Genomic DNA, 26,639 nt, shown 5'->3' with positions numbered 1-26,639 from the left:
TTAAGTTTCATATACCTCCCGATATATATACAGTATATAAGCATGATGTTGGTTGATTGTTGCTTTTCATCATGTGCAATCACACTAAGCGATTATCTGTCTGAACGCCCACTAATCGGCTAGATAAGACGGATAGTTGTTTAGTGTAATAGGCCTTTAGTGAGTCACCAGGTATGATTAGTTATCTCCTTTGCTCCTGTTAGTGCAGTCTCTTGTTTTATGAAATTACTTCTTTGACACCTCTGCTCCTGTGTGACACCTCTGCTCCTGTCAGTACTGCTGCACAGCCCTCCATATATTTTTGAGCATTGAACATGCTATAAGCAATACGGTGAAGGGGATCTCTAGGCCCCCTATGTCTATGGGCCCAGTTGTAGCTGCCACTATGGTGACCCCTACTGCTACACCACTGCTCCAGAGTTGAGAAACTCAGAAAGTAGAGGAACCTCTCGCAGTGCATTTACACCTATTCTTACATAGAGTAGTTAATTCATTACAAAAGTAAAACATGCTTTTAGAGTCAGGGAACAGATTGACATTGAGAACCTATGATTTCAGAAAATAATCCTAAAGTGTCGCTACAGTTATAGGAGAAAAGTAATAATACTGAATACGACTTTTCTTCAGAATCTGCTGAAAAAAAAAAATCTCCTTCCTTCTGTCTCTCACTGGTGAAGATTTAATTTCCTCTTTGTATCAATTAAATCTGTCTCTCCTTCTGTCAAACATATCTTTCACATACAAGAACTCCAAGTGGGAGAGGAATTGTACTTGGTGACAAAACAGGCAGCAAAATGCCTATGAGCTTGTGCTAGCGCGTCCTGCCTCCACACCTAAGCGTATTATTATGGAACAATTACCTGTATGACTGCAATTCCCGTACAAACAATTGTCAGAAATTCAAGTGACAAGTGCCTCTCATTCTGCCGCTTTAAGAAAGGATTAGACTGCTCGACTCTGTTAACTCTTAACAAACACCATGTAAAATTTCTAAGCAGTAAATAAAAGCTTAAGATTCTGAGAATTTTTCTCATTCAATGTTTTCCTGACATCTTAACAAAGACCAAGACTATAGTCAGGCTATGATAAAATCATGTCCTTACTCTATAGTTAGTATATTAGTTCCAGGGACGTAGTTAGAATTTATGGGGCCCAATCGCAAAAATCTGTACAGGGCCCCATAAATCCTGTATGCTCCCGCCCAATACTCACCTGGCCTAGTGCAGTTTCCTGGCTTTCCTTAATTCTCCCAACAATTGATGCGGGACTGGGCCAGGTGAGTATGTATATGAAAAATCGCTAAGGCCAGAACTAGGCCTCAACTCCATATCAATGCATACAAAATGCCAAAATATACCCCCATATTGAGCGGCTAAGAATAAGGGAACGTGCCTATGGTCTTGTAGTCCAGAACTGTAGAGATGTAATGTGCCACCATACCGGCTCCACAAACACACCTACAGTGTGTAAGATGCCTTATATTGGCAAACATACAATGTTCATCCCATTACCTGATATATACAGTCTAAGCCCAATTTTTTAATTTTTTTTTATATAAAGCTCTGTAGGCTCCTATTATGACCTTGAAAATTAAACAACTTGAAACTCACTCCTTAAAAAACTTCAAAGGTGCCGCCGCCTTCCATTGGCGCGTTCTAATTTCTAAATAATTCTGAAATTTTCAATAAGACGAAAGACTAGAAGAGATGCAGGTAAGATAAATCCCACATCAATATAACTACAACACCCAGGGCTGCCATTTGATTCCAGAGAAATGATGCACAAGGTTGTCAAGTAATAACTCAGAAATGGTAATACTTGAAATTAAAGACGAAGGAATGATGAGAGCAGGAAGCCAGCGAGAAACATCTGCAGAGCGGATCTGATCCCAGGATAAAACTGAAGGGAATATACTCAGCAAAAAATGGTAAATGTGACCTTTTTCATATTGAAATCTCCTCTGGAAGGATCTGCTGCAGACGCTTGTTACCAATTCTTGTCATGGACCTCAGCCTGTAAATAAATCTAAAATATATTGAATCAAGTTGAGTGGAGGGGGTATGGGGGCCTGGTAGTGAAGTGCTTCCACTGCAGTATATATATATATATTTTTTACATGTTACTGATCACATTGGGTCTCACTCCTGAGACCCACTGTGATCCCGAGATAAAGCCAGGAGAAGGGTACAATAATACATCCAATGCATTCGCATTGAATTTGAGAGACACATGCCGTTGCACACTCTGCCCCTTCTATATCTTGGAATAACAGGAGGTCTCACTCCTGAGATCCAGGGTGATCAGTAACATTTCCTGCCACTGACTATATTACATAGAATGAATGGTCACTAGAGATGAGCAAACTTTTTAAATGTTCTTTTCTACAGGTTTGACGAACTTTGAAGCAATGTTTGGGTCCCTCCGAACCTTAAACAAACTGCATTAAAGCAGCTAAATGATTGCAGGCATTTCACTCTTTTAGTGCAGTTCAGCAAGTTTCCTCATCATACTTACCTGCCGTTGCACCCCTGACATCCTCCTTCTCTGGTCTCCAGTGTCCCCTGCTGATCCCTGCCACGTCCACTTCCTGACGAGGCAATGATTGCCGGGGACAGTAATTGGCTAAGTTGGCTGTGACTCTTGAGATGAGAGTGACGGCCTGCTCAACCAATCAGGTTGACAGGACAAGACAGGACAAGGCTGTGGTCTGTGATTGGCTGACTGGGCTATCACTCTTGTCTCAGGATAGACAGCCTGCTCAGCCAATTACTGGCCACAGCACTGTCCCATCTCAGTCATTCATTGGCTAAGAGGGCTGGAGCGTCGACAGATGAGCATACCTTTTTTTTTTAGTCTTCTATTGTGCAGCCACCATTGTTATGAACCTTAAAAAAAGTTTAGTTCGGTAAGTTCATAACGTATCTTCGTTCATAAGATTCAGTTTTCTCATCTCCAATGGTCAATGTTTTTTTCAACTTAGCATAAATCAGTAGTACAAGTGAATACAAGAAACTTTATTTATCAGAGAAAAATGCTTTTTCCCCCACCTATCAAGCTCCTTTTCTGCTCCCCCTTAGAAACTCATTACTTTGAAAAAAAAAATCCATCCCGACAAACAATATTGTCTGATCACTGAGGGATGAGGTTTCATGTTGCCCATACCAGTAAATAGAGTAGTAAGTAGCTAGAGAAGATAGAGAAGACTAGAGTAAACAGAGAGACTTCTGGAGCGTACAATGAACTTAAGAGTTCATCCTGCGGCTTGGTTCACTGCTTAGACTCCTCAGTGCTGCTCTATAACATCCTCTATGCTGCTGCTGCTTCTGAGAATGGATTATAAAAAGATATAGAAGAGGAGGATGTTCTCTTCTGTGCAGGGGCAGTATATAGGAGACATCATAGCAGCTAGGTTTCACTCACTCACTGAAAATTAGAAATGGTGAGTGCAGGGGAAAGACTGGTAAAAATGCTGTATACAAGTTATATAATAGGTGGAACTAGTGCCACCCCTCCCGGACAGCTTATCCTTAGATACCTGAAACAAGAGGTACACATTTAAGTACTTTACGATGCTTGGTAATCTATCCAGTCTAGAAGATCACCATTTGAATACAGACTTTGACAAGCGTATAAGTGGTTATGGGAGTTTATATCTGCTATGCAGTAGACTGTCTCACTGTGATGCATAGGAATTACGGTAGAAGACAGTGATACACAGGCATTAGGAATATCTTGTACAGAAACCTGATTAAAGGGTCTTATGCACATTAGAGAAAGGTTGGATAAACTTGTCGTCAAGAATGGATGACTAAGATGCCTCCTAACTTTCTCCGTGTAGTAGATATAAAGGATCAGGCATTTTCAACCACCCAAACCCTTTGGCAGTGGCTTAACCCCATCTCTATTTAGAACACATGAATGCTCCGCCAAGTGTTTATGTGTATGTGGGGATCGGGAGAGATAGCTGTTGGCTAAATAAGAGCTCATCTGTTAGCTATGGTACGTACATGGTTACATTCGGAGGTGCAAACTACTGAACATACCACAGATTAAGAAGATGAACATTCACTATCAGTGTTCCCTGCACTAGTACTGAATAAATTACACCGCTAAGCACATTATAAAGTAACAAAATGCCAATACAGCACTTCTTTATCTGATGTCTGTCTGCTCATTCTGCTGGGGCACGTCATGGCTCATAGCCATTTAATTGTTCTAGTAATTGGCTACGAAAAAATCAATCTATGCCTCGATTTACATGTTTCTTTGACTATATTATTTCGATTGAGCCGATCGAGTGAGCCCATCTCTGTAAAACGATGTGTTAAATGAATAAATAAATAAATACAATGTCAATGCTTTTATCCCAGTAAGTTCAAAAGGAGTGTACAAAAGGGGCTGTGATGTTTCCAAAATTCTGAAATCGTAACATCTGGTGTTATGGGTAAGGCCATGCCCGAAACACGTAAGCTTCCGGTTTTACCCCTGTGTTGGGACGGACATATGTGTATTCAAATGTCTTTGGTTTAATGTTTTAGGCAGGGTTCACACTACGCGAGACACCGGCTGTTCTGTGACCCGGCAGTGAAGTTTATCCTGGCCGGTACTGCAGTCCTGGCTATGATAAACTTCATTTCTATTAAATTGGTATAAGGTTGCATCCATGTGCCCCAGCATCTCAATTCACCATTGCATACAAAAGAAAGTGCGTCTGGAGCCGCACTCTCCATTGTAAGCACTATCAGCGTTGTGCGGCCGCTATTCAATGAATGACATGTCAGTTTTCATTGCGGCCTCTAGGGATCCCGGCCAGAGCGTATACTTTGTGTATACACTCAGGCCATGATTCCATAGACTGCAGCACAATGTAAATTTTCTATTAATTATGGCCGTTGTGTGAACGTGGCCTTATACTGGATCATCTACAAGTAAAACCTAAAAAAGGAACATACAAACTTTATGCAGGTACTGGTCAGATTTGAGCCCAGGACTACTGCAAGGCAAAAATGTTAAGCACTGAGCCACCATTCTTCACACTGATAACATAGGTGATACCAGAAGACAAATGAGTATTGGGAGGCAGTCCCTTTAAATGTAGAACAAAACTTATCACCTAGTAAAAAAAATCTCTGTGTCCTACTGCGGGGAATAAACCAGTAGAGAAAAACTTATAAGGGATCTATAAGTATGCCATTAAAGTGTCAGTATTCTTTCAGGTCGTGGCACTTACCTGTATTATTCAGTTCTTTGAACACTTGTTCGCTCAGGTAGGTATGCAGTGGTGCCTGGTAAAGAAAGAACAAGCTTTAGTTAAAAAGACAAAGAGATCCATATTGCAGAGACATTGAAGGATTCACAATACTATTATATAGAAAACACTATCTTCATTTTGCAGGATTTTTTCGAGACCCTTTTTAAAGGGGTTATCCAGCGTTAGAAAAACACAGCCACTTTCTTCCAGAAACAGCACCACTCTTGTCTCCAATTTGAGTGCAGGTTTTGTAACTCAGTTCCATTGAAGTGAATAGAACTTAATTGCAAACCACACCTGAACTGGAGACAAGAGTGGTGTTGGTTTTGGAACAAAGTTGCCATGGAGAACTTAAGGGCCAAGGAGCTTCACGTAACACATCTGACCCCTCTTCTAGTTAGGTACCCTACAGGTACCTAACAAAAATAAAAGAGGCCCAATAATCAGCATTTCCCTAGCCAATGGCCCCTGCTTGCCTAGCACTCCTTACATGTGCCCATTCAGAACCCTCGGGGAACCTCTGAGATGCTTACCCTCAATCAACATGTCGACATTTAGAGCTCATTTATCTACGTATAATTTTGATGCCCAACTGCAGAAATGATTTTTGTGTTTCCATAGACATGGACATGACTTTGTGTTTCCATAGACATGGACAGGACTTTGTGTTTCCATAGACTTGTATGTATAGACATAGACAGTGGGTGAAGGTAGGATGACTCATCTTTCATTATTTATTGCTTATCTGAAAACTTCTATGCTTTGCTCTCTTAATTTTCCTAAAAGTTTTTGAAAATTCTCGGGTTGAGCAAGAAAATAAGAAGGTCCGATTAGATCACAGAGAAACTAAACACATTTTAATAGGATCACAGCTTAACTGGCTTGGGTCAAACAGTACGGCGGGAAAAAAATGTTATACGCCTAAGAGGGACAAATTATAGGCCAAGCGTAAATCGGCACATTTCCTTTTATTAGAGTGCATTAAGACCGGCTGCACCACCCCAATTATATTGTATTAAACTGATAAGAATTTCCAGGCACAGCTAACAGATTCTGTAAAAATACGATGATTGTGCTGCGCGGCTAAAACACAAAATCCTTTAACAAGAGGGTCTTAGGTGAGTAAAAGCCTGACTATATGGTTACTACTGGCTGCTGCAATTTTACAAATTATTTATAAAAGTGCCTGTAAAACTACTTAAGGTGATGTCAGGGACTTGTGTGGCTTTCGTTAAAGGGAATCGGTCAGCTTTATGTCATGCTCAGAGCTCAAGAAGGTGTTGCTGAGCCACAGAATGCACGCCCCCTCCCTCCCCTACCCTGCAGGATTGGTGTTTAGGGCTCAGTTTCCAGCACTAAGCCCTGAATGTCAATTGGCCAAGACAGAAAAGGTGGGGGAGGGAGGAGGCATGCATGCTGTGGCAACATCTCCTTGACACTATTATATTTGGTGATGACAGATTCCATTTAAATTCTTGAATAAAGGTTTTTCCCCTTTAAATCAAACACTAACTGCCCTTTAAATTCAAGATTACTCATCAATAACCACAATTGTTGGGAATTTTATACCGTTTACTCTGCTGCTATATCCCATTATCTTTGTTTTTAGATATGGATTTCATAATGGAAACTGATTTTTATGCACACATAGCCCACAGGTGTGGGTTTGGGAGCTTACTGCATATACTTCATGCCTTAAGTATGCATTAAGTTCCTAAACTTCCCCTACGGGTGGCTGCTTGCACCCAGGATTTTACACTGGACTATAAGCTCGGCTAAAATACTAGGCATGTGTCTGTCTGCAGGAGTTTATTGGATCTTATGGCATTTAGCAGAATTGTGAATGCAGCTCTGGGCTATAATATATACAGGAATGTGAACTCTTTTAACCACAATAAAGTAGACATGGCCTATACTGGGGTGCAGAGTCTAATGGATCTCCTGGTTTTTAACTTTAACTTTTGTGTAGTGTCTTGTCCCACTACGGGTTCTTTTATCTTTACATACCCAGGTAAAACCAGCTCTGTCAAGTGCCACAGTTAGTGCAATTAGCTGCTGTGCCCTACTCCAGCCACTAGGTGTCTTACTCCCCCTGTGCACCGCTGCAGTTAAGGAGGAAGGTTTAGCCTGCCACACACACTCTCACATTCCACTTCCTTCCTGAGTTTAGTGAGTTGTGGTTTAGACAGAGAAGAGTAAAGACCTGCTTTTTCCCTACCAGAGACTACAGCAGTCATGCACTGCTGAACCCAACTATGGGGTAACCAGAGTTACAGGAGTAAACCCCTTGCCTAGGCCATGGATTCTTACTTCAGGACAGTCACCCCATCAAGCAAGAGAGAGAAAAAGACTGATCTGCAGTAGAGCACAGATGCAAGTTAGCCGCTCTCTACTGACTATGCTCGACTATGTAGAAAAGCTTGTACTAGTTAGATTCACCCAGAGACAGAGACCTGGGACTCTTACTACCTCGCAGGGTGGTCACAGAAAGGTAGAAGGCGGTTATCTAAACATGACTACAAGAAGTTCTTCAAGTCACACAGTTCACACACACATCCCGGCTGAGTACAAAGCTAATTAGGCAAGGGCCTCCTATCTAGCCCCTATCTACTACTATAGTTTTTTCCTTACTCTACTTTACCTCAAGTTGCTGTTATTGTGGTTACTGATTATTTGTAATGCGTTTATGTAAATAATGTATACAGCTTGTCTTCCTAACACTAATAACATACCGGGGATCATTCGTTTAGACTCTTTTAGCGTAACTAGAGCATTTCTCTCCATGGAGAACTCAGCATTTCGATGTATCGTGTTCCCCAAGATAAAATTGCGGTATCCCAGGAGAGTGACAATGCCATGATGATGTTTAGTGGTGGTCATTGTAGCTATGGGTGTGACTTATGTTATATAAGGGCCTGCAGAATACAATGCGGGAGAGTTCAAGGACACCATGTCCATATGCCCGAGGGTTCAGGATATGGAGGATCACGGAGGATCAAGGTACCTAGAGAGAGGAAAGGTGTGCTCGAGAGGAAAAATGAACAGCTCTACATTAGAGATGAGGGAACTTGAGCGCAAAGTCTGACTGTTCGTCATTTGGATACCGGTGGTTGAAGAAGTTGGATGCAGCCCTAGGGGTTCTGGGATGTACTATATATTTTTTCCTGGTCTCCTTAAGGCTGCATCTAACTTCTTTAGCTACCATTAATCAAATGGCGAACAGTTAGACTCGAGCATGCTTGAATTGCGCTCATCTCTACTCTACATGGATCAGAACTATTGTGTGCTAGGAGAGAGGTCCCTCCCAAGAAAGAAAGAGACAGTATGCTAACCACAAGAACGACTACAGTGACACATACATGAACTCCATGTCAATCAAAAAATACGTTGAGTAACATGGTCATCAAGAGGTAATAAAAAGTGTTCTTAATCAAGCTAGGACACTATACGACTTCTCAGAGGCACCAGTTCATCAATCACCAAGGTAGTCGGGAAGGACAGAAGCTCTCCAGAGTTACCAAGGGCGGTGTAAAGAAGTCTCTGTCCAAGATTACTATAATTCTGCAATCTCTTTAATGTGTTAGAGTTCAGAATACTGAAGTACAGATGATTTTTGACAAACTTGTTGCTGCTGTTGGAAGCTTAAAAAGCCGACAAATGACATAAATTTGATGTTCCTCCTTGTCGGCATAGAACATCGAAGGACACATAAAATGCATTATAATACTACCGAAAGAGAGTGGACCTAAATACAATGCAAAGCAAGAATCAGTGTGACTTTAGCCACCAGGATGGAGGATGACCTATTGAGATTGGCTCAGAATATCAAGGTCAGGACTAGCAGATGACGGACCTTAATATTGTCTACAATTCTTTATGGTTGAACCAAAATGGATGATTGTAAATTCCACTCATCACAGGGGTTCCCTAGCCCCCCCCCCCAACTCAACAGCGGTAAGGGGGGAGCATGTTCATTGCCACTCCATTTAATTATTACAGAATTCAGTAAAATGAGGCAGACCATGCACCTACTAGGAGATGCCTGAAACAAGATGATATGGTGTAATCTCACATTGTTTATTACGTCAGTGCCCGAGACTAATGATGAGCGAATAGTGAAATATTCGAATATTCGATATTCGTACTCCAATAGCCAGAATCCTACTCCACACTGATGAGGGGCAATATCCCGAAACAGCTGTCTATGTGCGGATGCATCGCTTTGGTAATCCCTTGTCATGTTACAATACTTGCAACTGAATTAGACTTTGAGGCTAAGCGGCCACCCTGGTATTTCCCTACTTGTGCCCTGATAATCGCAACTAAGTGGGATTTAAGGGGCTTCCCTTAAGTGGGACTTAAGTGGTTTCCCTACAGGAGCCACCCCTTGGTAACAGGTTTCCTTCCCAGGATGGATGTCAGGCTATTCCCTTGTTTTGAGACTCTCAACTGAGGCTCAGTGGACTCTGGTTTTGCATATTCAAGATAATAATGACAGGTAAGACTTCTGTTCTCTTATAAAGCTGCAAACATGGGATCCACCTCTGTCAATACATGACGGAGGCAGCTTTCCTCCTCCTCCTCCCCCTCCATGTACCACTGACCTCTGCACAATTCACACAGCATGCCCACAGCAATATCTGAACAGAGGTCAATGAGTCAACTCCAGACTACATGGTCCCTATGGCTACTGTAAGACATCTGTCTAAGCTTTACTTAAAACAGCTCGGGCAAGATGGCTGCCCCCAAGATCAGGTTTAAACAGTAGAATGAAAACACTACAATCAGAAAATAAAAACAGATGAGGACACAGGAACATGTTTCACTTTGTAGTTTAATTTAATAAAAAAAAGAAAAAATAAAGAAAAAATAATCCATTCCCTTTAATGATGGCGTGATCATAGATTTCCTACTTCATTTTTCATTCTCCTACAGGCAAAGCCACGCGGGAGCTACATATGTAGTATGAAACCTCTTTGAAATGGGCGATCTTCTCACAGAAGTGCTTATGTATAATATATGGAGGAACACATAAGGGGGTGATCTTCAGAAAAACTTGGGGGGAGATTTATCAAACATGGTGTAAAGTGAAACTGGCTCAGTTGCCCCTAGCAACCAATCAGATTCTATCTTTTATTCCTCACAGACTCTTTCAAAAATGAAAGGTGGAATCTGATTGGTTGCTAGAGGCAACTGAGACAGTTTCACTTTACACCATGTTTGATAAATCTCCCCATGGTGTTTTGGAGGGGTTTCCCTCGGCGAAATGTTGAGGGTAGTAGTGCTTACACGTGGCTGTACAGAGAGGAAGCACTCCATTTTCCTCTATAGTGTGTGTTGTATGTTATTAGTTTGCAGAAGATCAGGTGCTGCCCTGTGAGATAACACTGCCCGGAGGAGCTAAAGCTCAGATAATGGCTGTTATTAAGGAATTTACGAGAAGATAAACATCTGCTTTCAGATTAGGCAGCCGAGTGGAACTACGCATTTAATTGACTGTAAAATAAAATCGTCCATTATTGCTTGTGTACTAACAAAGATGTTACATTTGCCGTAATCTGTCGCTGTGTAAGGGGAAAAGTATAAACTCTCTGGATTATTATGCGTTATTATAATAATTACAAATAATAATAACAACAGAATAGAGACGTATATCTGGATATGGCAATTGGGCCTCCGACATAACAGAGCCCTACTGGAAAACCAATGGGAATTTGAACTATCCTTGAATGAAATGTATTGGATTTTAGCTCGCCACAGACAGAACGCTTGGCCCTTATATCATTCATGACCATTGAGTTGCATGCACCAGACTACTACCAGGTACATCGCTATGGGCTTTTTACACCAACAAACGTGCCGGTGGTGTGGTCCTTTTTTTTAAACCACAGCCCAGTTCCCACGCACGGCACCAATCTATTCCCAAGCACCGGTACAAAGCACTGAGGGCGGGCTTGCCAGCCCCCAGTATGTGAAAACCCCCTCTCCTCTGTTACATGGCTCCATTAGAATCAATGGAGGCGCATTAGAGTAGGGAGATTGTCACAATTGGGACCAGCGGGCCCGCCCCCAGTGCTTTGTACCGGTGCCTGGGAATAGATTGGCGCTGTGCACGGGAACAAGGCGGCGGTTCAAAAAAAAGGACTGAGCCACTGACACCAATAGCAATGTACCTGGTGGTACATTCGCTTTAAGGTTCACAGCCCCCGATGCAAAAGTTTGGCTTGGGCCCTGCCACATCTATGCTGTCTCTAATAAATTCACATACACAGACACCAAATGGAGGGAAAGGGGTTAACACACAGTTCCTATTTCCTCTACACTCCTCAGTGCAGCCTCATGTTTTACGACTTTATTTCTCTGACCTCTAACCTGTGTGGCACCTTTGCCCCTGTCAGTACTGCCACACAGACCTCCTTATACTGCTGAGCACTGGGGCTGAATGGTAGCTGTTCAGGCATAAATAGGTCAGTGAAATCTATCTGGGCCCCCTTGATTTATAGGCCCAGTTGCAGCTGCAACCCCTATAGCCACCCTACTATTTGCTGGAAGAAAAGATTTGTAGTAAGTTGATTGTGTGTGTGTGTGTGTATATGGAATTTGGTTGTACATTAATCCAAATTATGAGCATAAGCGCAATATGACAATTGTTAAAGGGAACCCCTCACTAGATTTATTCTGCAGAATAAACTAGTGACAGAAATGCTGAACAAAACAGTATATTACTTACAACATTCTGTTCAGCCGTTCTCACACTTTAGGCAACATTGCGTAGTTATTGGAGAATACAAGGGGGCGCGCGGGCTAAGAGAAAGAAAAGGGTCAGCTTATTATTAGGTTCCATGACCATGGTGAAAACTGTGAGATTTTAGAATTCTTTTAGAATATGAAAAAAGACTTAAATGGGTTATCCAGGATTAGCCAAAACATAGCTGCATTTGTCCAAAAACAGTGCCACTCCTCTTCTCAGGCTGTGAGTGGTATAACAACTCGTTACTATACACTTCAATAGAACTGAGCTGCAACGCCACAGACAACCTGAGGATTTAAGTGGCACTGCTTCTGGCAGGAAAAAAAACCCCAGCTATTTATTTTTCCTAATCCTATAAAACACCTTTAGAAAAAAATCTTAAATAAAAACTTGATTAAAACAATAGGTCATTGTCTGATGACACATTCCTTTTAAATACATTGTCTCCTTTAATTTTTCTAAGCAAGAAATAATGTGGACACGTGAGCGCTAACTTAAGACAAACATTTTTAGTAGAAAATTCCAGTTTCTGCAGCCAAGGTCATATAAATGAAAGGCACAAAACTTACTATCACCAAGGGGAAATATAATAGAGGTAAATGAAAATGATGGTAGAACAAATTAATGAGAACTTTCAACACGCTGAACTAAGTTTTGCATTACTGGATGTGCTTCATGCCTAATTATAATCCATAAGGTTTATTGCTCACACCAGGGCTGTCAGAGGCTTATAACATTATTTAACCCACGCACCGTGTCTTAGCTTCTTCTCGGCACCACTGCTGGAACGTATTGTTTTTACATCTTACCTCCTATCAAACCTCATTATGTTCAGGATGAGGCTTATCCTGTCCTTCAATGAAAAAAAAAACCCAAGACGAGGGGTTGACCAACAAGGTCAGTAACAGAGCAATGAGGTTTGGTATCTGATAAAAGTCGAAAAGAACTTATTTGACTTTCTCATATAATTCTATTGATCTCTGTTATGGTTAGAGATGTTTGAACAGGGCCAAGGTTCAGGTTCGTAGGTAATGGGCTGTATCCCTGTTTTCCAGGCAGTACTCGGGCTGTCTCCACCTTCCCTACGGAGCGGGAAGGCAGCGGGAGTCAAATGCCAATGGTTAGGGTTCGTACGAACCTGAACCTCGGCCCTGTTCGATCATCTCTAATTATTGTGCGTTTACACGAAACGATTATCGCTCTAATAACCATCGCCATTGATCGATAATCTGCTCGTGTAAACACAGCGAACGATCAAGCAACGAGCGAGAAATTGTTCATTGTCATCTTTCAACATGTTCTCAAATTGTCGTTGGTCGTTCGCTAAAAATTCTTCTGAATGCATTCTCTATGGGAGAGAGTGACTTCCAGACTTTACTCAACATGGAGACGGAGGAGGGGTCCGAAGAGCAGTGATGTGAACGCGGGCGGGATTTGAACAGAATAATCCCAGGACCGGAATAAATCTGCCCAACACCGATCATTACTGGTGAGTATTCATGCCAGCGCGCAGCGGGGGACAGAAAATGTGCTTCTTTATGAAGTGGTTTGATGGAGTTTATGTCCGGTAGCCACTTAATGTTTAGTCGATGAAGTTTGGTCTCCAATGTTTATTCCATGTTCTTGTCTTGAATTTATTTTCTTATTTTTGCTCCCTATGCATGGTATCCTGTTATCCATGTTGGTATATGAAAGTCAATGAGCACTGCTTAGTGTGTCAGTATTGTCTTCTCCCATTTGTTTCTTGGGGCCTTAGTGGGTTTTATTTGTTTCTTTTGCATAGTTTAGTCCAGGGCAAGTACAGGGATATTGCCAGGGCAAATAGTATAGTTTAGTGATGGCAAAAATTAGGCGTTAGGGCAGTTTTTGTATCATTTGGCCAACAGGGTGAATTTAAAAAAAACCTTAGGGCCCTATTGGTCAGCTCAATCCTGTCTGTAAATGAGCGCTGATCTTTGTGATCAGTGCTCATCTACAGAGCCTTCACAGGGCTTGATCAGACATGCGGCCAGGCCATTTCAACAATTGTTGGATTGTTTGTGCGCCACATTCCTGTTATGAGCCATTTGCCACATATCTCCTATTATACAGGGAGATATGCTGCTGAAGGCTGATGGTTTTTCAGCATGTTGGAAGAGGCAGATCACTCCACAAATGATTTTGCTTACTCTTGGCTGATCTCTAGCCTTATAACACAGTGTGATATTAGCCTGTTTAACCAATAATCACCCCATGTAACTGGGCGCATGGACTTCTTTTTAGTTTAGGGTAGGGTGAGATGGAGGGAAAAATAGGAAGAGTTAGTTAAGTCCTTCCAGTATTGTCTTTGTTGTCTTTCCAGTCAGTTCCAGACATCTAATGTTAAGTTTTGTTGGTACTCCTGATATTGATATGTACTTGTATGATTTTCTTTGCCGACTGGTTACTTTTTTCTGCCTGTAAGTAACGGTGGCATCTGAGTCTTGAGTCATTGTAAGGACACAGGAAAGGTAAAGTCAAGTTATACAGTCTAGCATCCGGCCAATGTCATTACAGCAACCTGTGTTACCCAAGAAGGACCCCAGTGATCTATATGACAGCAATGGTAAGTTTAGTATGAATTGTATTGGATACCATATTACATATACTGCTAGTGAAGAACATCTACATAATGTAACAGCATATGGAGGTACCATACCATGGAGATATTCACCATATGTTCAAACATGGTGATTTGGTTGTGAATCGCTGTAATTTATGTCATATGGGGACAGTAAAACACAGTAATAGAGTCAAATCTAACTATGAAACAAGAATATGCTGAAAACTGAAATCTCCAGTTTTAACATCAATTTGAGCTCTATAATAGTCCCTGAATTGCAGCTACAGGACTTCTCCAACATGTGTCAACACTTTAAAACCAAATCTCCAAACCTCAGAAGTCCAAACTGGGTAGAAACTAGCTGCTCCTGCCAAAACACCCACGAAACAGCTTCTTTCCAGCATCTACATCAATCTGTTACTCTACGAAGCACCTTAAAGGCCAAGATGTCCTCTGTATTGGGAGAAAGAGTTGAATATCTTAAAAAAGAAGATTGCAAACCTGTCCCATCCCGATGGCTATAAAAGTTATCGCTATTGGCCACACATCTCCCTGTGTGAACAAGGGACGTGTGGCCGAGAGCATTAAGTTTAAATGGCCACATGAACGATACAGTGATCATTTGTATGGCCCAGTTGCATGATTAATCGTTAATGGCAATGCAAACTATCTCTTCGCGTGGCCCCATAGCGGACCATGTAAAAGAACCCTCCCTAGGATTGCCCACTGACTGAGTCCAGAGTTACAGTTGTGCAAGCTGATAACACTAACCACTAACTCTCAGGCCAATACCCAACAAAGCAGTGTAGTTTTTGTGAAAAAGAAAAAAAGTGTATTGTGGTGTAGGTCCGGTGGATATGACCTTCTACACCTAAGTGTTTGGCATGGTGGTGTTGTGCCTTGAGAGAAGAGGAATAAGCCATTGTCAGCCAGCTCTGGCAGGGGCTTATCAGTTGGAAAACAAAAGGGTTGTGCTATCGAAACCCTACATATCCAACCCTTCGCAGGGTCGGCAGGCCCACCATACATATTTGAGAGGTCACCACACCAACTGATGTTGCCAGATTTGCCTCTTTTGACTGAAATGTATGAACCTCTTGTCCCTATTGGTCCTAGCGTGTCTGTTACGGCACTTCTACCAATGCATTGAGTTGCGTCACTCATCCATCCATCCAAATCTACGTCCTACATAAGCTGGAACTATTCTCCGGCACCATGTTATACACCACAAACAACTCAACTTTTCACTGGGCTCTTTTTTGATCAACAATAACAAAAGATAGAGAACAAAAAGAACAAATTACAGCCAGATCCCGGTATATGATAAAACCAGGTAAGACCAGTGACATATTGATCTAGTAATTAAATAATCCAGGCAGAAATACATTTACATAAAATCCATGACATCTCAATTAACTAGATTGAGAGTCCTGTGCGGGAGAAATGCTGCCGGAAGGAAAAGGCCAAACCGGGGAAATATTGTATCTAACAATTTACTGACACCCAACATTTATTTACCGACGCAATCTGCCACAGGTGTCACAAGGCATGACCATACGTCCCGAGACAGAACAATAGCATGCACGGCGAATGAGGAACAAACAACTTATGCACGGTTAGTGGCGTTCCATTTTTGTTGTGTTTTACAGCCAATTGCACCATTTTAGACGCCATTAGCTATGAAATGCAGCATATGTGAAGCATAATAAGAGCCGGGGAAAGGTCAGCTTGCAGAGTGGATATTCACAGATATTATGAGCACGGACACAACAATGACGTTAAGGTGCAGCAGTCAAAAATGTTGACGGTCAATTCTTCTGACCATGGAATTCATCTTATTGCCTATGTGGTTTTACGCTACCCATGAACATGGCCTTATTTTTTCGCCGAATTAAAAGTCATCGAACAACATGTTTTGGCCACTTATCGCAGGTATGCTTCAGCAACTTTTTAAAAAATTGTTCACTGAGGTATCCTTTGATGTGTTCCTGGCAGGCTCTTTGACCTAAATGTAGACTAATAGTGACTACATCAGTCCATTTCCCACATGTATATCTTGTAGGTGCAGTAGACCATGCTTTAAGTCCAGCACAAACAAAGCCCACATTAGGAAAATGGACCAAATATAGTAACCATTAGACTCCTTGTTTTGTCAGTAAGTCTGCTGAAAACACATTTTGACAGGTTGGTGACGTATAACTGCAATGTGCGGCCAAGATATAGGGTGGTAACTATCATGCTGGGTCATCTCTAGTGATACGCATACATGTTCATAAATGTTCTAATGTTTGTACAAGCAAAATCACGAACAATTTGTTTGATGATCGGAATGGTTAAAACGATCATTTTTGAACATATTAGAACATGCGAGCGTTTATCACGCGATGTACGCAAATGCGTAAGTTTCCTCCCACCAATTTGAAAGAGCCAATAAATGTGGGGGAAGGAAGGGCACATGAGGTCAGGTAGTAGCCATCTTCACTACTAACATTACTGTGATTGGCTGTACGATGAGCACCATTACGTACGTTATGTAAATGCGATAAAAAATTCTCACAGTCTTTCCTAATTCTTGTGCCGTTCAGTAGGGAGAGTTAAACAAGCAGGGACAGCAACAGAATTTAGTAAGGCAGCAATATTCACAGTGGTAGTTAGTGTAGGGAGGGAGAGCTGACCGAGTAGGGTGTAGGAGATGCATTGTGGGAGTAAGTAATCCGAGTTTTGGGCTATAGATGCTTACTTATTTGCTGTTATTCATCCATACCTAGGTGCTTATTCTTTTTTGGATAATTTATTAGACATGCTGTAGTGCTCTATGCATGATAACTGGTTGATTTTATATGTACATTATTCATTATTATCATCTTTGATATATGCACAAAACAACTCGGTACGGGGGAAGCTATTAGGTGAATGTAGTCTGTTCTTATTGCAATCACTAGCATATTTTGCCTTAAAGGGAATGTATCAGCTATTTTTTTTTTTTTTTTCAATAATGGAATCGAAAATTCTGACACATACCCCCTTTTTTTTTTTTTTTAAATCAAACATACCGTTATTTGGTCTGTTTTCTGTTCAAAAAAAGAGACCAAACATAGTCCTTTGAGCACTCACCCAAGGAAAGACATCTGTTCATCATGTAGGTTGTATATCAACTGATGGTTAATTATACTATTAACTTTTGCTAATTATATTATCAGCTATGCAGCTTACCAGGATACAATGATCTTTATTATGCAACAGTTCAGTTAGTATATTGTCACTGTGTGGTTACAGAGGTTTTGGTGCTGTGCGACAGGAGAGCTGACCATACAATGCAAGCACTCCCAGGATTCTTTGCTACTGAATGTATACCTGCAGCAGCTGTACACGTGACCAATGAAGGGGGACACCTAGTGACCATATGTATAATGTTGATTCAAACATAGAAAACTTAAAAAAATTCAACATATATCAAAAAATTGCTTGTGCTCACAACCCCTGTTGATTTCTTTAAGACAAATTGGTGACAGTGCTTGTCTCTTCTCTTGTTTCATGTTTGAGTTTACGACTCTAGTTTTATCTAATAAAACAATAAAAATGTTTATTTGATGCAGAATCGTGCCCTCACATGACTCCTTAGAGGAAAGGTCTAGGTTGTCTACTAAGCATGTAATAGTAGCTAAACAATGGCCACTGCAGCTGTCTTGGCTTTACTCAACAATTCTTGGCATAGAATATTAGCTTAGAAGGAATTACAAACCAGACATTTACACAAGGAAATCTAACAATAGAATTTGAGCAAACCCTGACAGAACTAAGCTTATCCTTGATCCAATACAACAATGGCCCAAACCGAGCATCTTCAAGCTGACCCCTGGTCTTATCTCCAAGCTCCATCCCATTCGGAAGCTGAGAGAGGGCCGTCATGTGGATAGCGGGCCAGCCGGAATTTGTGATCACAGGAAATCTATACCTTTGTTTTTTACCGTGCTCGGTGTCTTATCTGCCAAAAGTAAGATGGATCCTAATAAGATATAATGAGTTCTATTCCATGGCCGATCGTCTACGCTCAAAATCCACGTAGGTAAAATATAAGATTCATCTTCATATGTATAAAAGGCCTGATGAATTCAGTAATGTACAATCCTGACAGGTATAGACCTACAGCGGGTGGGTTCAGTATCTCCACCACCGTTAACTTGTTCCTTTTTATGTGGTTGGATTAATGCTACATTAATTTTGGGCACGACAAGTCGGTTAAATATCAATACCCGGCTCTTGTATACAGGAAAGCAGAATGTAACAAAGGAACAGACAATGCCTGGTGTCCCAGTACCACCTCTCAAGCATCTCTACATGTACAACACGCTGACATCCCTTTATTATGCAAAGCAGACGCAGGAACCTGGTGTTCAATATCTATTTACAAGGCAGAGAAAGCTTCATCTGAAGAGCGACGGTTTTCATCTGAATGTGTTAACCCTTCATCGAGCACCGGGGGCCCGGGAGATATATTTTGTATTTATCTCATCCCATGCGCCTATGTTCTTGGAAATATTATGGGTTTATTTATGTCTTGGGTTAAACCAATGCCGCATCTGCAAAGTTTAAAGGGAACGTGTCTCCAGAATATCAGCTATATTTTAAATTAAGTTCTTAAGTACAATATATTTTTGGCTATTTTAAATTTTTCTAATTTTTCTATCAATAGTATAAAATTATGCTGAATCTTGCAGTTTTCATTCTCACCACTATATCTAAAACTAGGCCTAGACTTCCTGTTCTATCTGTGATGATAAGGAGGAGGCTGCTGTAAAGTGATCTGTACTGAATTACAGGGACATGCGACACCAGTACAAAGATAGTGGTATAAGACAATAGCAGCTCCCTGTGGAATGGCATTTTTAAAAGTCACAGAGCATGTTTGTAATGTTTCACATTTTCACAATGGGATAGGTTTTGTCTATTGTCGTCTATGTCCATGGGGCTTGCTGTAAAGCATATCGCTGTGAACTGTCAAAGTGATACTATCACTCTCTTTCTGTATGAGGACTTCGCTGTATAGCCTGAATTCTGTAGGTTTCATACCTTACTTTATTATAGATTTCTTGGTGCTTGGTCCAGTGAAAAATACTTTTTATTGTTGGTGGATAGTGCCACCTGGGTGGGGCTTCAAGAACGCTGCACCACTTCACCCTACCCACATCAGTGCCGTAGCCCATTGGGCTATGCCGAGGCCTAGATGCTGATGATGCTCCGCCCTGGTGGCACAATCCCTCAATGATAAAAAACATTTTTCATTGAACCAAGCACCGAGAAATCTATTATAAAGTTAGGTATGAAAACTGCAGAATTTAGGCTTTATAACTGTGTAGAGAAATGTAAAAAGTTTAAAATAAAGAAAAATTACAATCAGGAAATAGAAATCAATTAGAAAAATAGGGACATGTTTTAGTACCTGGCTCTAATCAATAAAAGAAAAGAAAAATACATCTCATAATATTGTCTCATAAGGATAACTCCTAGCTGAATGCCTCATTAGTACTTATAGGAACATCATAGATGGCTCCTATAAGCCGTAATGAAGAGCTGCTCTGTATCTGCTGCTACTCCATTGGTGGACATAAATGTATTATCTGAATGGTCACCTTGCAATACCACATTTCACCTGCAGTGGCCACTGCAATAATAAGCTCTTTACCTTCTAAAAATAAATGTCTGCTTTAAAAAATCAATTTTTACCCTGATAAAGATACTCTGTTAGGCATTCCTAATAAAGGGCAGTCTATTAGGGTCCATTTACACAGAAAGATTATCTGACAGATTATCTGCCAAAGATTTGAAGCCAAAGCCAGAAACAGACTATAAACAGATCAGGTCATAAAGGAAAGCCTGAGATTTCTCCTCTTTTCCGATCCATTTCTGGCTTTGGCTTCAAATTTTTGGCAGATTATCTGTCAGATAATCTTTCTGTTTAAATGGACCCTGACTTGGGATCATCGGGTAACCAGATTAAGGAGTGGCCACCAAGTGTCTCTGGAGGTGCCAGCATATCCTCTAAATTCGGGCAGCCAACTGATTTCAGTGGACACTTTGCAAAACCTAATTCCACCTAGTGGGTGGGTGCTGTAGGAGGAATGAACAGTTCGCATGTAAGGAAAAAATAAGAGTGCACTCTTACTGGTCAGAGGAAGTGCATTGATTGCACGAAACAGCTGTCACGTACACTAAAGATGCCGGCATGTAGCTGCCAAGTTTTTATGGATCAAATCCAGAGATCACAATAAAGGACGTTTTAATGGGTGAGTGTACTCTCAATTTTTCTTTACATGCGAGTATGCTAGTTAGCACCCCCAGTCTTATGATCCCCTGCACCCTCAGAGACATTCCTTATTGCTGGATATGCCCACTGCTTTTTCTATAGATAGGGAATGAACAGTTGATACCCTGATGTCCTAACCCACTGGCCTACAGACCCAAACTGATAGCTGATAGCATCATAGAGAGTTAGAGGTGTGGAAACCTAACCAGTTTACCCTCATACTATACTTACTACAAGACACGGATCAGAATACTGTACCGTAACTAGCCATGAACCTGTGCGCTCCAAGATGAATTGCATCCACTGGAGGAAAACAATGACGGTTCCGTACAATGACTGTGAGAAGACTTTTATTCTGCAATGTAGAAACCATTTTACAGTGATTAACTTGAACATTATTCTTCTCCTCAGAATTCTGTTTTTTTTTTATGAAGACTCTTAGCTCGGAGCTTCATCCTTCACTTAACGTCTCCGAATATCAAATCTTTTCAGGAACAGCTGGAAGGTGCAGTTCCCAATGTTATTTTTTTTTCCTTAAGATTTGATCATTTATTGGTTCCTTTCATATCTTACTGCCACCTTGAAGACTTCGACAGGAAAGAATGATTAACGTGAATCAAAGCAGAATTGATGCTGGGAGCAATGATCATGTGACGGCAACCTCTAAGTGCCAAGTCAGAAGTAATTTTTTTTACACATGTAAAAATGGACCAGTGAGCAAGTAACGGCCACTCCAGGGGCATAGCTAAAGGTCTTGGATCCAAAATACAAGACTTGTTGTTCATGACAACAAGGGAACTCTCCCCCTCCCCCCCCAAATCAAGTGGTACATTCATTCCCTATAGGGGACATTGGCAAATGCTGAGCAATGTTCTGTTCTGCATCATGTTAAGGGGGAAAAAACTTCCCATTCCTAACTTGGGGCAATGGATTGGAAAAATGACCACTACGCAGACCGGCCATGACATATAGGTGAGGATAGCCACCCCACTCCTTATACAACCAGTCTGCCAGTGACTGATGGCTAGCTGCTCTACGTACACAGTAGCCTGTCAATCACTGTGGGTGGAGTGAGTGCTCATTAACAACCCAAACTCATAAATGATTTACACACATACATGATGTATGATGGGCAGGGCTCAGCAAAGACTAAGGCACCCTTCACACATCCGTGTCAGTTTTTACTCTCAGGAGATCCTGATAAGGAAGCTTTCAGGAGGCTTCAGGAAACTAGTAATCAGTATTTACATTCAGGAAACTATCAGGATTACCTAACAGTAATCAGTATTTTTGTTTAGGAACCATCAGGAGTGCCTTGAGGATTTCCTGAAAAAATAATGTATTATGTAGCATCCAGAATTCCAGACGCTTTCCAAATGCACATAAGGAAAGCATCCAGAATTCCAGACGCTCTTATAGACATCTATGGGGGCATCCGTGACGGAATTCTGGATGAAAATATGACAGGTTCTACAATTTCCTGACCTATTTTCTGGAACGGACACCCAATAAAACCCTATGTGTCGAGAAATCTGCCTTGTTTTTCCTGATGTATGAAGGGGGTCTTAGAGTTCCTGACCTACAGACTGAGGTTTGGGGGTGGGGGGCTCCTTCTGCATTCTGCAGCCAATTTTCTTACAGCCAGATACAGAACACTGGGATAAAAGGAAAAGTTTTAAATAAACAAAGTTTTAATTCTTAGTTTTGAGTCCAAACAGGAACAAAAGAAAGAAGGAAAGAAAGTGACAATTATTTTTGCAATTTTTCTACGTTTAGTGTTCATTCAATTGAAATGTAAAGTACTTTTTTATCTTCAAAATAAAATAGTAGTTGTTGAGGGTAAAAAAAAAATGCATCATTCTCTCTAATCAAAAGACATTCTAACTCCACATCTGTGTTTATGGAAGGTACAATTATCACTATCATACTTATTCTTTTAGTATTGTTCATTTTCAGTCTTAAGTTTTACATTTGTGACGTATGAGTTGCTTGTCACATACAGAGTATTACTAGTGCATGAATACTCAGTACAGCCCATGGGATAAAGAAACCCTTACCCCTCATCAAGTCATCTGTATCAGATCCCCTGACTGTGTATATCCTTGTTGTACGGATATGTACAGGGTTAAAAAACGTTCTTTTTTTTTTATAAGACATGATTTTTTTTTAAACCATTATGAATCATAAAGATGATTTGTCTGAAGCTAAGAATAGTGGTATGAACACACAAGCATCATTCACTGTGACACATAAGATGATAATCACAGGTGAATCAATTCAGTATCAATTGGTGTGAATTTGACAAAAATTTGGATTCATTAGAACCTGAACATTTTGTGAACATTTTTGTGGGGCTTTATACATCCCAGGTTACATTCATGACATTCGCTGGGCTGGGTGAGAAATATATACTGTCACTCTACAGGAGCAGGGACACCTGCCTTTAAAAGAAGTCCCTGCTCCTGTACATACTTTGCATGGGCAATTGTTCAGTGAAATCAGAATCCGAAAAAAATGTGACCCAAAAAAGGTATTGTAAGATTTGTTCAGCACACCAACCTCCTCCGCTTAAGAAGATTACAGACACACCGGAAAAAAAGTCCCATGCTTGGATTAAGGTGTGGACCAAAGTGTGTGCCATCACCCAAAGAAGGGATGAGCGCAAATGAGATCTTGAAATGAGATGGCATTCTAAAAAAATAAAAATAAATAATAATTCCAAGCAGGGGCCTAGCTAGGACTCATGGGGTCCCATAGAAAAAAAACTGTACGCCCCCCCCCCTTCACATATATATATCCCTGAGTGTATATAGATAGATAGATAGATAAATAGGAGATAGATAGATAGATAGATAGATAGATAGATAGATAGATAGGAGATAGATAGATAGATAGATAGATAGATAGATAGATAGACAGATACATAGATGGATAGATAGATACTCTGGGATGTGGCAAAAAATAAAATCTATTGTGGCCAGAGGCAGTTACCAGAGAGGCAATGGCTGCTTGCTCTGTCAGTCCACTGTATTTAACTATAAGACCCATTAGGAGCCCTTATGGCTAAATACATAGGTGCAAGAGCAAACTACCTTCTACTTAACCCCCTATGTACTGCAGTGTGTAAGTGACACAAACCTCACTTTTTGTGCAGCACAAAAAAGGGTTAAAAGCAGATGAGAAAGAGATGGATAGTGCACTGATAACCCCTGACCTTGGCAGGAGCTCCAGGGAACAGAGGTCAGGGGTTATCAGAGCAATGAAGCAGAGGTCTCCTTCTCTTTTTCTTTTAACCCTTTTTTGTGTTGCTGCATGTAAATGAATTTCGGGTCACTTACACACAGCAGTACATAAGGGTTAAGCAGAAGGACACAGAAAGCTCTTATCTTCCCTGTGCATCCCCACACCCCCTCCCCCACAGGCCCCATAGCAGCTGACTACCCTGCCTCTATGGTAGCTATGGCACTGATTCAAAGGCTACCTGGTTTTAATCTATCCAGGACTATTTTGAAGACTATTTGGGACAGGGACACAGGGCTCTCCATGCCTGCTGGGGAAGTCAGCCAGGGAAGATGTCAGCCGGGTGAGTTCTTAGCTGGGTGAGAGGTCAGCTGCGGGAGATGTACATGGGTCCTGTGCGGGTAGCCAGGGGACAGCTCCTGATTGGCTGCCTTTAACTTGATAAAGCGGTCTCACTGGTTTCAAAATGCACCCATCACTTCCTCTTTCAAGGGATGGCATCCACACCTTCTTCCTGCAGTTTGTACCTAGGAGTCTGGAAGGTATTGGACTCTCATACATTTCAATCCTCTGTGGTACTGCCAGACAGAAAGCCTACCATGAACGTATACTCATATACCATGAAGCAATAGAGCGCCAAGAAAGTATATCATATTTTAACCTAAAATGCTTTACGAATGACAATTTTTTGTGAAAGCCAATAACTGATCTGAAATAAGCTAAACCCCCCAGATCTGCCCCTCTTATGGAGATGGAGGACTCTCCGTGCTTACAAATGACGTTGTGCTTTATCAGAAACACTAGAAAGAACCGTTTGCAGATAAATTGTTACTTTTCCAATGTTCTGTGATTGAAATGTAATAATGGGGCCGTTAGCGGAGAAGCAGAAATAGTCGATACCTAGAGAGGTTTTTGAAGTGAAGTGGATGGATTATTAGCCGCTAATTAACCCTTTATTCACAGAACCAATTTGAGTTTCGTCTCCAATTAGCGGCATTGAAAAAGCAACTTTGAAAAGTCTGACGGAGAAACTGCAGAACGGACCTGTTACTAAACTCCAATTACTAACCCAATATTTCCAGCTCCCAATTACTGCAATGTGCAATATGTTCTACATGTCATTATGTCTAAATGGATCCGCATCACAGACGAAATGAAAAGTAGCTGGTGGTATACCTGTCAATGGCACCAAACTGACAAAGCGCTCAACAACGCACGGGCTCAGCTCGATTGGGATTGAGAGGGGTGGTTGGAAATTCATTGGGTATGATATTATAAGAGACGGGAACTCCGCAGGTTAAAGGATAAACTTACTGTATGGATAAATGTGGGAGATCTTAAGTAATCTCCGTAGGGCCGTGTTCACACACCATTTTTGGCTAATATTTTCAGCCATTTTTTGCTTGAAATATGGGATTTTTTAAAATTATGGCTGGAATTACCAAGCACAAAAGATGGCGCATTTGTAGCAAAATCAGCCACAGTCAATGACATAATTTAAAGGGGTATTCCCATGTCAGCTGGTGTTCTCCTATCCTATGGAGCAAGATGATTGATTGGGTCCGATTATTAGGATGCCCAGAATTGGGGCGCAATCTTCTTTGCAATGAATGGAGCATTCCACGCAGTTATGTGGCCACCACGCCCTAAACTCCATTCCGTCTCTATGGGACCGTTGACTATTCAACATTCCAACTTGGTTGGCAGCCCCATTGAGAATAATGGCGTGTCGGCCAATGTGGGGATGACTGCATGCTCAATCTTGGAATTAGTAGGGGTCCTGGTGGTCAGAACTCCAGCGAAAGCTGAAATTGTAATACCCCTTTAATTTTAGTAGAAGATGTAGAGCGAACCAGATTCATTTTGCGTTGTACAATCTACACTTGTATCCCTGGCTGCTCTTTGCACTCTGCAGAGGAAGAATACCACCCGGGACCACCTGGAAAATATGGCTACAGCAATGGGATACAAGCAGAGATCAGTTTTGCTTTGTACAAAGCAAAACGAATCTGGTTCGTTCATCTCTAGCCATATGTACTAAGGCCGTAAAAAGTGTCAGACTGGGGTATCTGGGGCCCACCAGAGGAAATGATCCTGAGGGCCCACCAATGAAGAACCAGTGACAATCAACATGTCAGTCAGTGTTAGTGCAGGTTCTAAAGCTGGGGGCCCACCGGTGGATCCTCCGGTCTTCTGGTGAGCCAGTCCGACACTGGCCGTAAAATGAATGTCTACTAGACATTTTGTTATTGAGTTCAACAGAGCTCAAAAACAGCTGATTTTGCCCATTTTCTAAGCACAGTTTTACAGGTATTTTATCCCATGTGTGAACATGACCTAAGAGTGACCTGCCAGCTGCTCTTATTGGCAGCGCTACATATCTCCTTCTATTTATCCACTGAAAGCTCAATTCCCAAATCAGATTCCCACTGACATAAATGAGAACACTGAGGAAAAAGGAAGGGGCAACTAGAGTAGATGGATTTATTCCTTTTCTCACTTCTGCTTCCTG

At 41.3% G+C, this 26,639-nt stretch overlaps 1 protein-coding gene across 1 annotated transcript in view; it reads right to left on the bottom strand.

The window, feature by feature from the left end:
- Positions 1 to 26,639, bottom strand: part of LOC138766159 (leucine-rich repeat and fibronectin type III domain-containing protein 1-like protein) — a 328,536-nt gene that overhangs the window by 146,993 nt on the left and 154,904 nt on the right. Inside the window, exon 3 of the mRNA XM_069943537.1 lies at positions 5,231 to 5,285. The gene's annotated coding sequence lies outside the window, so the exon portion shown is untranslated. The remainder of the gene's footprint in view (positions 1 to 5,230; positions 5,286 to 26,639) is intronic.

Source organism: Dendropsophus ebraccatus, chromosome 10 (genome assembly GCF_027789765.1).
Source record: "Dendropsophus ebraccatus isolate aDenEbr1 chromosome 10, aDenEbr1.pat, whole genome shotgun sequence".
Taxonomy (NCBI): domain Eukaryota; kingdom Metazoa; phylum Chordata; class Amphibia; order Anura; family Hylidae; genus Dendropsophus; species Dendropsophus ebraccatus.
The sequence above is the reverse complement of the archived record's forward strand: the minus strand, read 5'-3'. Positions and strand labels throughout refer to the sequence as shown.